The sequence below is a fragment of the Loxodonta africana genome, chromosome 25, assembly GCF_030014295.1.
Source record: "Loxodonta africana isolate mLoxAfr1 chromosome 25, mLoxAfr1.hap2, whole genome shotgun sequence".
NCBI classification, from domain to species: domain Eukaryota; kingdom Metazoa; phylum Chordata; class Mammalia; order Proboscidea; family Elephantidae; genus Loxodonta; species Loxodonta africana.
This window is the reverse complement of record NC_087366.1, coordinates 30,216,910-30,231,129: the sequence shown is the minus strand read 5'-3', so window position 1 is coordinate 30,231,129 and position 14,220 is coordinate 30,216,910. Positions and strand designations below refer to the sequence as shown.

Here is a 14,220-nt window from a genome sequence, read left to right as displayed (position 1 = left end):
ATGTTTTGTATTCTGTTTATGCCTTGTATTAGGGCTCCTAAGGTTGTCCCTATTTTTTCTTCCATGAACTTTATTGTTTTAGTCTTTATGTTTAGGTCTTTGATCCACTTGGAGTTAGTTTTTGTGCATGGTGTGAGGTATGGGTCCTGTTTCATTTTTTTGCAAATGGATATCCAGTTATGCCAGCACCATTTGTTAAAAAGACTATCTTTTCCCCAATTAACTGACACTGGGCCTTTGTCAAGTATCAGCTCCTCATATGTGGATGGATTTATATCTGGGTTCTCCATTCTGTTCCACTGGTCTGTGTGCCTGTTGTTGTACCAGTACCAGCTGTTTTGACTACTGTGGCTGTATAATAGCTTCTGAAATCAGGTAGAGTGAGGCCTCCCACTTTCTTCTTCTTTTTCACTAATGCTTTACTTATCCGAGGCTTCTTTCCCTTCCATATGAAGTTGGTGATTTGTTTCTCTATCACCTTAAAAAATGACATTGGAATTTGTATCGGAAGTGCATTGTATGTATAGATGGCTTTTGGTAGAATAGACATTTTTGCTATGTTAAGTCTTCCCATCCATGAGCAAGGTATGTTTTTCCACTTAAGTATGTCCTTTTTAATTTCTCGTAGTAGAGCTTTGTAGTTTTCTTTGTATAGGTCTTTTACATCTTTGGTAAGATTTATTCCTAAGTATTTTATCTTCTTAGGGGCTGCTGCGAATGATATTGTTTTGGTGATTTCCTCTTCGATGTTCTTTTTGTTGATGTAGAGGAATCCAAGTGATTTGTGTATGTTTGTCTTATAACCTGAGACTCTGCCCCACTCTTCTATTAGTTTCAGTAGTTTTCTGGAGGATTCCTTAGGGTTTTCTGTGTATAAGATCATGCCATCTGCAAATAGAGGTAATTTTACTTCCTCTTTGCCAATCCGGATGCCCTTTATTTCTTTGTCTAGCCTAATTGCTCTAGCTAGGACTTCTAGCGCAATGTTGAATAAGAGCGGTGATAACGGGCATCCTTGTCTGGTTCCCGTTCTCAAGGGAAATGCTTTCAGGTTCTCTCCATTTAGAGTGATGTTGGCTGTTGGCTTTACATAAAAAAAAATATATATATATATATAGATGCCCTTTATTATGTTGAGGAATTTTCCTTCAATTCCTATTTTGGTGAGAGTTTTTATCATAAATGGGTGTTGGACTTTGTCAAATGCCTTTTCTGCATCAATTGATAAGATCATGTGGTTTTTGTCTTTTGTTTTATTTATGTGGTGGATTACATTAATGGTTTTTCTGATATTAAACCAGCCTTGTATACCTGGTATAAATCCCACTTGGTCGTGGTGAATTTTTTTTTTTGATATATTGTTGAATTCTATTGGCCAGAATTTTGTTGAGGATTTTTGCATCTATGTTCATGAGGGATACAGGTCTGTAATTTTCTTTTTTTGTAATGTCTTTACCTGGTTTTGGTATCAGGGAGATGGTGGCTTCATAGAATGAGTTGGGTAGTATTCTGTCATTTTCTATGCTTTGAAATACCTTTAGTAGTAGTGGTGTTAACTCTTCTCTGAAAGTTTGGTAGAACTCTGCAGTGAAGCCATCCGGGCCAGGGCTTTTTTTTGTTGGGAGTTTTTTGATTACCGTTTCAATCTGTTTTTTTGTTATGGGTCTGTTCAGTTGTTCTACTTCTGATTGTGTTAGTTTAGGTAGGTAGTGTTTTTCCAGGAATTCATCCATTTCTTCTGGGTTTGCAAATTTGTTAGAGTACAATTTTTCGTAATAATCTGATATGATTCTTTTAATTTCAGTTGGGTCTGTTGTGATGTGGCCCATCTCGTTTCTTATTTGGGTTATTTGTTTCCTTTGCTGTATTTCTTTAGTCAGTCTAGCCAACGGTTTATCAATTTTGTTAATTTTTTCAAAGAACCAGCTTTTGGCTTTGTTAATTCTTTCAATTGTTTTTCTGTTCTCTAATTCATTTAGTTCAGCTCTGATTTTTATTATTTGATTTCTTCTGGTGCCTGATGGATTCTTTTGTTGGTCACTTTCTATTTGTTCAAGTTGTAGGGACGGTTCTCTGATTTTGGCTCTTTCTTCTTTTTGTATGTGTGCATTTATCAATAAAAATTGGCGTCTGAGCACTGCTTTTGCTGTGTCCCAGAGGTTTTGATAGGAAGTATTTTCATTCTGATTGCATTCTATGAATTTCCTTATTCCCTCCTTGATGTCTTCTATAACCCAGTCTTTTTTCAGGAGGGTATTGTTCAGTTTCAGAGTATTTCATTTCTTTTCCCTAGTTTTTCTGTTATTGATTTCTGGTTTTATTGCCTTGTGGTCTGAGAAGATGCTTTGTAATATTTTGATATTTTGGATTCTGCAAAGGTTTGTTTTATGACCTAATATGTGGTCTGTTCTAGAGAATGTTCCATGTGCACTAGAAAAAAAAGTATGCTTTGCAGCAGTTGGGTGGAGAGTTCTGTATAAGTCAATGAGGTCAAGTTGGTTGATTGTTGTAATTAGGTCTTCCGTGTCTCTATTGAGCTTCTTACTGGATGTCCTGTCCTTCTCCGAAAGTGGTGTGTTGAAGTCTCCTACTATAATTGTGGAGGTGTTTATCTCACTTTTCAGTTCTGTTAAAATTTGATTTATGTATCTTGCAGCCCTGTCATTGGGTGCATAAATATTTAATATGGTTATGTCTTCCTGATCAATTGTCCCTTTTATCAGTATGTAGTGTCCTTCTTTATCCTTTGTGGTGGATTTAAGTTTAAAGTCTATTTTGTCAGAAATTAATATTGCTACTCCTCTTCTTTTTTGCTTATTGTTTGCTTGATATATTTTTTTTCCATCCTTTGAGTTTTAGTTTGTTTGTGTCTCTAAGTCTAAGGTGTGTCTCTTGTAGGCAGCATATAGACGGATCGTGTTTCTTTATCCAGTCTGAGACTCTCTGTCTCTTTATTGGTGCATTTAGTCCATTTACATTCAGCTTAATTATAGATAAATAAGTGTTTAGTGTTGTCATTTTGATGCCTTTTTATGTGTGTTGTTGACAATTTCATTTTTCCACATACTTTTTTGTGCTGAGATGTTTTTCTTAGTAAATTGTGAGATCCTCATTTTCACAGTGTTTGACTTTATGTTTGTTGAGTCGTTACGTTTTTCTTGGATTTTATCTTGAGTTATGGAGTCGTTATACCTCTTTGTGGTTACCTTAATATTTACACCTATTTTTCTAAGTAAAAACCTAACTTGTATTGTCCTATATCGCCTTGTATCCCTCTCCATATGGCAGTTGTATGCCACCTGTATTTAGTAACTCTTTTTGATTATTGTGATCTTTTACATATTGACTTCAATGATTCCCTGTTTTGAGCGTTTTTTTCTTTTTAAAATTAATCTTAATTTGTTTTTGTGATTTCCCTATTTGAGTTGATATCAGGATGTTCTGTTTTGTGACCTTGTGTTGTGCTGGTATCTGATATTATTGGTTTTCTGACCAAACAATTTCCTTTAGTATTTCTTGTAGCTTTGGTTTGGTTTTTGCAAATTCTCTAAGCTTGTGTTTATCTGTAAATGTTTTAATTTCACCTTCATATTTGAGAGAGTGTTTTGCTGGATATATGATCCTTGACTGGCAGTTTTTCTCCTTCGGTGCTCTATATATGTCATCCCATTGCCTTCTTGACTGCATGGTTTCTGCTGAGTAGTCTGAACTTATTCTAATTGATTCTCCTTTTTAGGAGACCTTTCTTTTATCCCTGTCTGCTTTAAAAATTTTCTCTTTATCTTTGGTTTTGGCCAGTTTGATGATAATATGTCTTGGTGATTTTTTTTTGGATCAATCTTCAATGGGGTTCGATGAACATCTTGGATAGATATCCTTTCATCTTTTATGATGTCAGGGGAGTTTTCTGTCAGCAGATCTTCATCTATTTTCTCAGTGTTTTCTGTCCCCCCCTCCCTGTTCTGGGACTCCAATCACACGGAAGTTATCTTTCTTGATAGAGTCCCACATGATTCTTAGGGTTTCTTCATTTTTTAAAATTCTTTTATCTGATTTTTTTTCAGCTATGTTGGTGTTAATTCCCTGGTCCTCCAGATTTCCCACTCTGCATTCTAATTGCTCTAGTCTGCTCCTCTGACTTCCTACTGAGTTGTCTAATTCTGTAATTTTATTGTTAATCTTTTGGATTTCTGAATGCTGTGTCTCTATGGATTCTTGCAACTTATTAATTTTTCCACTATGTTCTTGAATAATCTTTTTGAGTTCTTCAACTGTTTTATCAGTGTGTTCCTTTGCTTTTTCTGCAGTTTGCCTTATTTCATTTCTGAGGTCATCCCTGATGTCTTGAAGCATTCTGTAAATTAGTTTTTTATATTCTGTATCTGATAATTCCAGGATTGTATCTTCATTTGGGAAAGATTTTGATTCTTTTGTTTGGGGGGTTGTAGAAGCTGTCATGGTCTGCTTCTTTATGTGGTTTGATATCAACTGCTGTCTCCGAGCCATCATTAAGATATAAAAAAAAAAAAAATAGTAGTGGTTTATTCTGTAATTGCTCACTGAGATTTATCTTGTTTTGTTTTCTTTCAATATATGTGGATGGGCTACTAGATTGTGCTGTCTTGTTTGTTGTAGCCCTTGACTTACTTATGACCTATTACCAGCTGGTTTGGGCTGTTGCCAGATATATATGCCTGAGTCTATTCACTATTCTTGAAGAATCTAAATTTGGGTCATCAAGTGTGTGCTGCACCCTAACACCTATCCACCTCGAGAAGTAGTGGTGATAGTTGTGTGCACCAGATTCTATTAGCAGCTGGGGTTCACCCTCCAGGGGGAGCAGGATGCTGACAGGCTTCCCCCAAGTGTCAGTGATGTAGGTGTGTCTCTATTCCTGTAGCACCTTGGTGGGAGGGCACTGCAGCTGTACCTTAGGCCCCCAATGCAAGTACCTCTACTGATTGGTAGGTGTCACCCTCCTTAGACCCCTAAGGCAAGAGGCTAGGTGGTCTGGGGGGAGCTTCAGCCTTCAGTTCCCTGTTGTGGGTCAGTTAGGGCTCTGTTGAATAAGCAGAGATATCAGACCTGGGAAACTTGTTTTTCCAGAAAATCCCCTAAAAAAAAAAATGCAGTCAGATCCCTATCAGACCTGCCTTTGGATTATAACCGCCACCTTGTTCCCTGTAAGGATGAAAGTCCAAGATTTGGATCATATATGCTTGACTGTAGCTGTTTCTGTGTTTTTAGTCCAATTAGGGATGGATTTTTGGTCCCTGGGTTTTTTGTGGTTCCTTTTCTCAGGCCGGAAGAATGGGTTAGGAAAAGACCAAAAAAAAAAAAAAAAAAAAAAAGGGAAAAGCAACGCCACTCCAGAGCCGGAGCGTTCTCCCTCTGGCTCAGGAAATTCCAATGTTAATGAAGCCGCCTGGGAAGGGTGGGGGAGGGTTCAGAGAAATAGGAGAGTAGCACCCCGGAGTATAGCTGAAGTTGCTTATCTTGCTTGGAATGACTATTTTATCTGAGATTCCTGAGGGGCATGTCGCCTATGTGTGCTGGCTGTGTGGAGATTGTCCCCGGGGGTCCGGTCCGCTGAAGCCACGGTCAGATCCTCTGCCGCCAATCCAAAGCCCAGCATCAAGGTTCCCCTGCTGGGATGCTGCACTCCTGGCTCCAAAATCAGTCGCTGCCTCCCGGGGACTTCTTGTCCCGCCGGCGCGTCACCGTGCTGCCTCCGTGGACCGGCTGGGCCCCCTCCCGGGGCCCCCTCCCGGGGTTAGTTCTGGAAAGTAGGGCTGCACCCCATGCTTGCGCCGTGACAGCGCTCAGTCAAAAGCCCAGTGCCAAGGTTCTCCAGCTGGGACGCTGCACTCCCGGGTCCAAATCCAGTCACTGCCTCCTGGGGACTTCTCCCACCAGCCGCGTCCCCATGCCACCCGCGCGGACAAGCTGGGCCCCCTCCCGGGGTCAGTTCAGGGAGGTAGGGCTGTGCCCCTTGTTTGCGCTGTCACAAGATTTTGAGTTCAGCTCCCCTGGACCCAGACCTAAGCCCAGCGCCAAGGTTACCTGACTGGGATGCTGGCTCCAGCCTCCGAAAACAGTCGCTGCTTCCCCGTATTTGTTCGTTCTCCGTCTCTAAATCTGTGTTTCTTGTTCAGGGTTCGTAGATTGTTATGTATGTGATCGATTCACTTGTTTTTCCAAGTCTTTGTTGCAAGAGGGATCCGAAGTAGCGTCTACCTAGTCCGCCATCTTGGCCCCTCTTCCTCCGGTTGTATTTTGAGTGCCCTCCAAGCTGAGGCACTCGTCTTCTGGCACTATATCAGACAATGTTCTGTTGCAATTCATTAGGTTTTCACTGGTCAAAATTTTTAGAAGTAGATTGCCAGGTCCTTCTTCCTAGTCTATCTTAGTCTGGAAGCTCTGCTGAAACCTGTCCACCATAGGTGTCTCTGCTGGTATTTGAAATACTAGTAGTGTAGTTTCTAGCATCATAGCAACACACAAGCCATCAAAGTGCAACTGACTGACAGACGAATGGTGGCTCTTTGTTGTAAATACAGTAGCCTCACTCCATAGGTGTAGCTTTATCTTATCAAGTGACTAACTCTTTGAGAGAAACTTAAACTCATATAAAAGTCGTATAGAGGATAAAAAAGGAATTTGGAGTATTACTAAAGAGGCTTGTGGGTGTGAAAGTGAGTTTTAAAAAATTGTTTCCCATGCTGCTTTCTCAATGCTTCTGTTTTTCAAGTCTCAGGAGCTCTGAACTCAGGCAGAGGAGCCGCTATCACTTCACATCCAGGATGCTATTTGCACTGTGATACTCTGGGAATCCCCTCCTCTCCCCATGGTGAGTCCACCAATATCTTCCCAGAGCCAGCTGAAACGCACAACCCTTGAAGCCTTCCCAAAACACTCCAGGGAACCAGTCATTCCGATATCCCGATTGTTTACACCATTACAGTATTATTTGTCTTGCTGAATTGGAATTGCCTGTGTATATACCCCTCCTACTATATTGCGAGCATTTCCAGACAAAGAACCTTGTCTTATTCCCTTTTGTGAAATTCCCATCTTCTACCCCACAGAACATAACGAAAGTTTAATTTATTTAGGAGAATAAATGTATAATATTTTCTGTATATACAGTACTTTACAGCTTTATTTATAATAATAGTACACATTTGGATGGTGCTTTAGGAGCTTACAGAGTATCTTTGAATACATTATTTCATTTGATTCTCAAAATCTTATAAGATAGGGCAGGAATCTTTAGCATCTCTTTTTTACAGAGGCAAAGAACTCAGCAAGGGTAAGAGAATTGTCCAGATCACATAAAACTAGTAAAACAAGTGAAATGGGCACTTGAACCCAGATCTTTTGATTCCAAATATAGTGCTTATGCCATCACACTTGGCACTCTGTGAGATAACAGGGAATATTTGAAGGAGGGACCTTACTCTGAGACTCATTCCTGTGTAGGCTGACCAGATTTCAACCTGGACTCACAGACGGTGGTCTGAACTCCTTTCCAGAAGATAAGGTAGCTCCCTTTTTGTTTGTTCATTGGTTTGTTTGTTTTTGTTTTTTAAGCAGTTTAGAATTTGAAAGTCAAGGACTTCTGAAGTTAAGCTATGTTCTGAGGCAACAAAGAAAATCACTTGTAAAGAGAGAAGAGAATGTGGCAGGATAAATACAGTCCAAAATGCCATCATCAGACTTTGAGTGAGGGAAGCCGGTAGTATTGAGCAAAAGACAATAAGAGTCATTGCTTAAAGTTTCTGTTAAAGGTGATAGGAAAATATGGAAAAGGATAGTGGTGAAGGTTGTGCATGTACCGTAATGAACATAATTAATGTCACTGAACTGTATATATAAAAAAAATTTTCAAAATAGGAAATGGAAACCTAGCCTGAAGCACAGTGAAGATGGAAAAGGAAACACAGGAGAGGAGCGGTCTTTCAGGTAAGATGGTGCTGACTGGGGAGGAGGCTATAATAGTTCAAAGAGAAAACTATTTCCCTCAACCATGGCAGAGGGACCAGGATGATCAGGAAACCCATGGTACAGTTAACTAGGAAGAAGAAACTGGATTTTACTGGAGAGAGAGTGTGGGTGTAAAAAGGACCTTTTTTTTACTAGAGAATAATAAGAAAGTCATGATCTTTGGTATTTCTTTCAAAGATAATTAGTTTATTTTGAAATTTGCTGTGGCCATAATTTTATCCAACCCAATCTACTCATGCGCCTGAATTCCCTATAGTTCACTAGCACATCAATATATTTTTTAAGAAGGGATTTATAATTCCTAACCCCTCACAGTTAAAAGAGGAAATGTACAATTTCACACATGCAGGTTTCTCAGATGGTGAGTATCTTAATCTAGTACATATGTTCCTGGTCCTCTGCTGTCCCTAATTAATTATATTTGATTTTTGTCATGTAGTTCGTAACTGCAAAGAGCTGGAAACTGGATCACCTAAAATATGTTAACATGTATTTCATATATTTCAAGGACTAAAAATGCAGCTAGTGTATGATTCAGGCTATTTGTATATGCTGCTTCTTCTCGACTCTATGTCTTTCAGCATTTCCATTAGAAGAGAGAAGTGGGTAAATGTAGACATATTCCACAAGTATGTTCTGCAGAATTTTTAGGCATATATCTTGAAGTGGTTATTCCTTTATTAAATAAGTTGAGGAATAGTTAAAACAGATTACAACGCAGGCTCCACAATGGTAAGAATTTTATCTGTCTTGTTCCCTGCTAGAACCCCAGTGCCTAGAGCAGCGCCTGCCATTCAGAAGGTGTTGCATGAATATTTAAGTGAGCGAGTAACATCTCAGAGCCTTTAATATTCTCCAGTTCATTGTGAATTTCCAAGAAAGAGATGCTGCAACTAGCTTTCAAAACATTTTTGACTGTGGTGCTTGTTCTTTTTTTTTCTCCCCAAAGCACTTGGCAGAGCTAATGTTCCTTGGCACACATTCAGGAAAATACTGTTGAAAAACCTCACATATCAATTATTTGAGCCTCTGGTTATAATTCTCATAAAATGCTTTGTTGAAGAGAAAATTTTAAATTTCTTGGACCATTAATAATACCTACGTTCCTGGCACTTTGTGCTGTGTAGGATACCATGTTAAGTGATATCATTTAGCTTAGTAGTTTAAACTGAGTGCCTAGAAATATGGAAATGTGGATTCTTAAATAGATATTAGCAAGAGAACTCGCCATTTTTGGTGTGTTATAGACTTTCCAATAGCACCTTGTTAAAAGAGCCATGCTCTCTGAGGTGGTAGGCACTATTTAGGGAACCTGAGATTTCATGCCTCCCTCTTCCTACATGTGATATATAGGAGGCTGTGCCCTACCCCCCTGTCCCCCAAGATAGTTTCATAAGTGCAGTATGCTAATTTTTTACAGCAACACATAAAAGAAGCTTGGCATGTGGTGCTTGTAAGGGTGCCTCAAGGGGGGACAGCATGGTTGTCAAACAAACTCAGAGGGCACATGATATTTGCATAAAAATATGGTGAAAATACGGTGTGTGTGTATGTATATATATATGCACATATATATGTACATGTATATATATAACTCTTTTCTTTTTAACAACTTTATCGAGATATAATTCACATGCATAAAATTCACTCATTTAAAGTATACAGTTCAGTGATTTTTAGTATATTCACAGAGTTTTGCAATCATGACCACAATTTAGCTTTAGAACATTTTTTATCCCACCAAACGGAAATTCCAAACACATTCAAAATCACTCTCCTTGGCTCCAACCCATGACTGCCCTGACAGAGAACACAACAGAGAACCCCTGAGGGAGCAGAAGATCAGTGTGATGTAGACCTCAAATTCTCATAAAAAGACCAGACTTAATGGTCTAACTGAGGCTAGAAGGACCCCAGAGGTCATGGTTCCCAGACCTTGTGTTAGTCCAAGACAGCAACCATTCTGAAAGCCAACTCTTCAGATAGGAATTGGACTGGACTATGGCATAGAAAATGATACTGATGAAGAGTGAGCTTCGTGGACCAAGTAGACACATGAGCCTGCGGGCAGCTCCTGTCTGGATGGGAGATGAGAAGGCAGAGGGGATCAGAAGCTGGTCGATTGGACATGGAAATAGAGAGTGGAAAGGAGTGTGCTGTCTCATTAGCGGGAGAGCAACTAGGAGTATATAGCAAGGTGTACATAAATTTTTGTATGAGAGACCAACTTGATTTGCAAACTTTCACTTAAAGCATAATAAAAATAAAAATTAAAAAAATCACTCTCGGAGGCGAGGCCAAGATGGCTGACTAGGTAGAAGCTACCTCAGATCCCTCTTGCAACAAAGACTCGGAAAAACAAGTGAATCAATCACATACATGACAATCTACGAACCCTAACCATCAAACACAGATCTAAAGAGTTGACCTGAGTGTCAGAGACTGAGAACGAATAACGGCGGGGAAGCAGCGACTGTTTTCGGAGCCTGGAGCCAGTGTCCCACTCAGAAAACCTTGGCACTGGGCTTTGGACTGGGAGCAGGGGAGCTGAGCACAGCATCCTGAGACGGTGCAAACATGTGATACAGCACTAGCCCCCAGAAGTGACCTCGGGGGAAGCACAGCCAGTGCACACAGGCAGCGCAGAAGCCCAACTGACAGGAGGAGAAGTCACCAGGGGGCAGCGACTGGTTTTGAAACCAGGAGTGCGGCATCCCAGCCAGGGAACCTTGGCGCTGGGCTTTGGACTGGGAGCAGAGGAACTAAACACAGCTTCTGAGACAGTGCAAGCACAGGACATGGGTATGAACCTCAGGGGCAATCTCTACCTAGCCAGCACACACAGTCGAAGTGCCCCTCGGGAATCTCAGATAACACAGTCAACCCAAGCAAGATAGGTAACTTTGTCTATATTCCAGGGTGCTACTCTCTCCTATTTATCTGAACCCTCCCCTCCCCTTCCCAGGCGGCTTCATTAACATTAGAATTTCCTGAGCCAGAGAGTGAACTGCACTGCGGTTCTTCTTTCTTTCTTTCTTTCTTTTTTTTTTTTTTGCTCTTTTCCTAACCCATTCTCCTGGTGTGAGAGAAGCAGCTACAAAAAAACCCAGGGACCAAAAATCCTTCCCTAATTGGACTAAAAACACAGAACCAGCTCCAGCCAAGCATATGCGATCCACAGTCTTGGGCTTTCATCCCTACAGGGAACAAGGTGGCTATTATAATGCAAATGCAATTCTGATAGGGATCTGACTATAATTGTTTTAGCAGATTACTGGAAAGACAAGTTTCCCAGGTCTGATATCTCTGCATATTCAACAGAGCCCTCACTGACCCACAACAGGGAACTGAAGGCTGAAGCTCCCCCCAGACCACTAGACTCTTGCCTTAGGGGTCTAAGGAGGGTGACACCTACCAATCTGTAGAGGTACTTTCATTGGGGGCCTAAGGTACAGCTGCAGAGCCCACTCACCAAAGTGCTTTAGGAATAGAGACACACCTACCTCACTGGCACTTGGGGGAAGCCTGTCAGCATCCTGGCCCTCTGGAGTATGAATCCCTGCTGCTACTAGAATCTGGTGCACACAACTATCACCACTACTTCTCTAGGTGGATAGCTGACAGTCTGCACCACACACTTGATGACCCAAAATCAGATTCTACTCAAGAATAGTGAATGGACTCTTAGGCTTATATATCTGGTAACAGCCCATACCAGCTGGTAATAGGACATAAGTGATTCAAGGGCTACAACAATCAAGACAGAGCAATCTAGTAGCACATCTACGTATATTGAAAGCAAATAAAACAAGATAAGACTCAGTGAGCAAATATAGAATAAATCACTACAATATCTTAGTGATAGCTCTGAGACAGCAGTCGATATCAAACCACATAAAGAAGCAGACCATGACAGCTTCTACAACCCCCCAAACGAAAGAATCAAAATCTTTCCCAAATGAAGATACAATCCTGGAATTATCAGATACAGAATATAAAAAACTAATTTACAGAATGCTTCAAGACATCAGGGATGACCTCAGAAACGAAATAAGGCAATCTACAGAAAAAGCAAAGGAACACACTGATAAAACAGTTGAAGAACTCAAAAAGATTATTCAAGAACATAGTGGAAAAATTAATAAGTTGCAAGAATCCATAGAGACACAGCATTCAGAAATCCAAAAGATTAACAATAAAATTACAGAATTAGACAATGCGATCGAAAGTCAGAACAGCAGAATCGAGGAATTGGAATGCAGGGTGGGAGATCTGGAGGACCAAGGAATTGACACCAATATAGCTGGAAAAAAATCACATAAAAGAATTTAAAAAAATGAAGAAACCTTAAGAATCATGGGGGACTCTATCAAGAAGAATAACTTGCATGTGATTCGAGTCCCAGAACAGGGAGGGATAACAGAAAACACACAGAGAATAGTTGAAGATCTGTTGGCAGAAAACTTCACTGACATCATGAACGACAAAAGGATATCTATCCAACATGCTCATCAAACATGAGCATCTTGGATAGATCCAAGATTGATCCAAAAAAAAATCACCAAGACATATTATCATCAAACTGGCCAAAACCAAAGATAAAGAGAAAATTTTTAAAGCAGACAGGGATAAAAGAAAGGTCTCCTAAAAAGGAGAATCAATTAGAATAAGTTCAGACTACTCAGCAGAAACCATGCAGTCAAGAAGGCAATGGGATGACATATATAGAGCACCGAAGGAGAAAAACTGCCAGCCAAGGATCATATATCCAGCAAAACTCTCTCTCAAATATGAAGGTGAAATTAAAACATTTACAGATAAACACAAGCTTAGAGAATTTGCAAAAACCAAACCAAAGCTACAAGAAATACTAAAGGAAATTGGTCAGAAAACCAATAATATCAGATACCAGCACAACACAAGGTCACAAAACAGAACATCCTGATATCAACTCAAATAGGGAAATCACAAAAACAAATTAAGATTAATTTTAAAAAGAAAAAAACGCTCAAAACAGGGAATCATTGAAGTCAATATGTAAAAGATCACAATAATCAAAAAGAGTTACTAAATACAGGTGGCATACAACTGCCATATGGAGAGGGGTACAAGGCGATATAGGACAATACAAGTCAGGTTTTTACTTAGAAAAATAGGTGTAAATATTAAGGTAACCACAAAGAGGTGTAACAACTCCATAACTCAAAATAAAAACCAAGAAAAACATAACGACTCAGCAAACATAAAGTCAAATACTATGAAAATGAGGAACACACAATTTACAAAGAAAAACGTCTCAGCACAAAAAAGTAAGTGGAAAAGTGAAATTGTCAACAACACACATAAAAAGGCGTCAAAATGACAGCACTAAACACGTACTTATCTATAATTAAGCTGAATGTAAATGGACGAAATACACCAATAAAGAGACAGAGAGTCACTGACTGGATAAAGAAAACACAATCTGTCTATATGCTGCCTACAAGAGACACACCTTAGACTTAGAGACACAAACAAACTAAAACTCAAAGGATGGAAAAAATATATATCAAGCAAACAATAAGCAAAAAAGAAGAGGAGTAGCAATATTAATTTCTGACAAAATAGACTTTAAAGTTAAATCCACTGCGAAGGATAAAGAAGGACATGACATAATGATTACAGGGACAATTGACCAGGAAGATATAACCATATTAAATATTTATGCACCCAATGGCAGGGCCGCAAGATGCATAAAACAAACTTTAACAGAACTGAAAAGTGAGATAAACACCTCCACAATTATAGTAGGAGACTTCAACACACCACTTTCGGAGAAGGACAGGACATCCAGTAAGAAGCCCAACAGAGACACGGAAGACCTAACTGCTACAATCAACCAACTTGACCTCATTGACTTATACAGAACACTCCACCCAACTGCTACAAAGCATACTTTTTTTTCTAGCGCACATGGAACATTCTCTAGAATAGACCACGTATTACGTCATAAAACAAACCTTTGCAGAATACAAAACATCGAAATATTACAAAGCATCTTCTCAGACTATAAGGCCATAAAAGTGGAAATCAATAACAGAAAAATTAGGGAAAAGAAATCAAATACTTGGAAACTGAACAATACCCTCCTGAAAAAAGACTGGGTTATAGAAGACATTAAGGAGGGAATAAAGAAATTCATTATTTAATGCAACGAGAATGAAAACACTTCCT

General features: G+C 39.6%; 1 long non-coding RNA gene across 2 annotated transcripts in view; it reads left to right on the top strand.

Moving 5' to 3' along the window:
- Nucleotides 1–14,220, top strand: part of LOC111750903 (uncharacterized) — a 74,542-nt gene that overhangs the window by 45,379 nt on the left and 14,943 nt on the right. Inside the window, exons 3-5 of one of the 2 annotated variants that reach the window (XR_010319400.1) lie at nucleotides 6,752–6,850; nucleotides 7,483–7,543; nucleotides 7,897–7,965. This is a non-coding gene — a long non-coding RNA (uncharacterized LOC111750903). The remainder of the gene's footprint in view (nucleotides 1–6,751; nucleotides 6,851–7,482; nucleotides 7,544–7,896; nucleotides 7,966–14,220) is intronic. The other variant, XR_010319401.1, reaches the window with a different exon arrangement.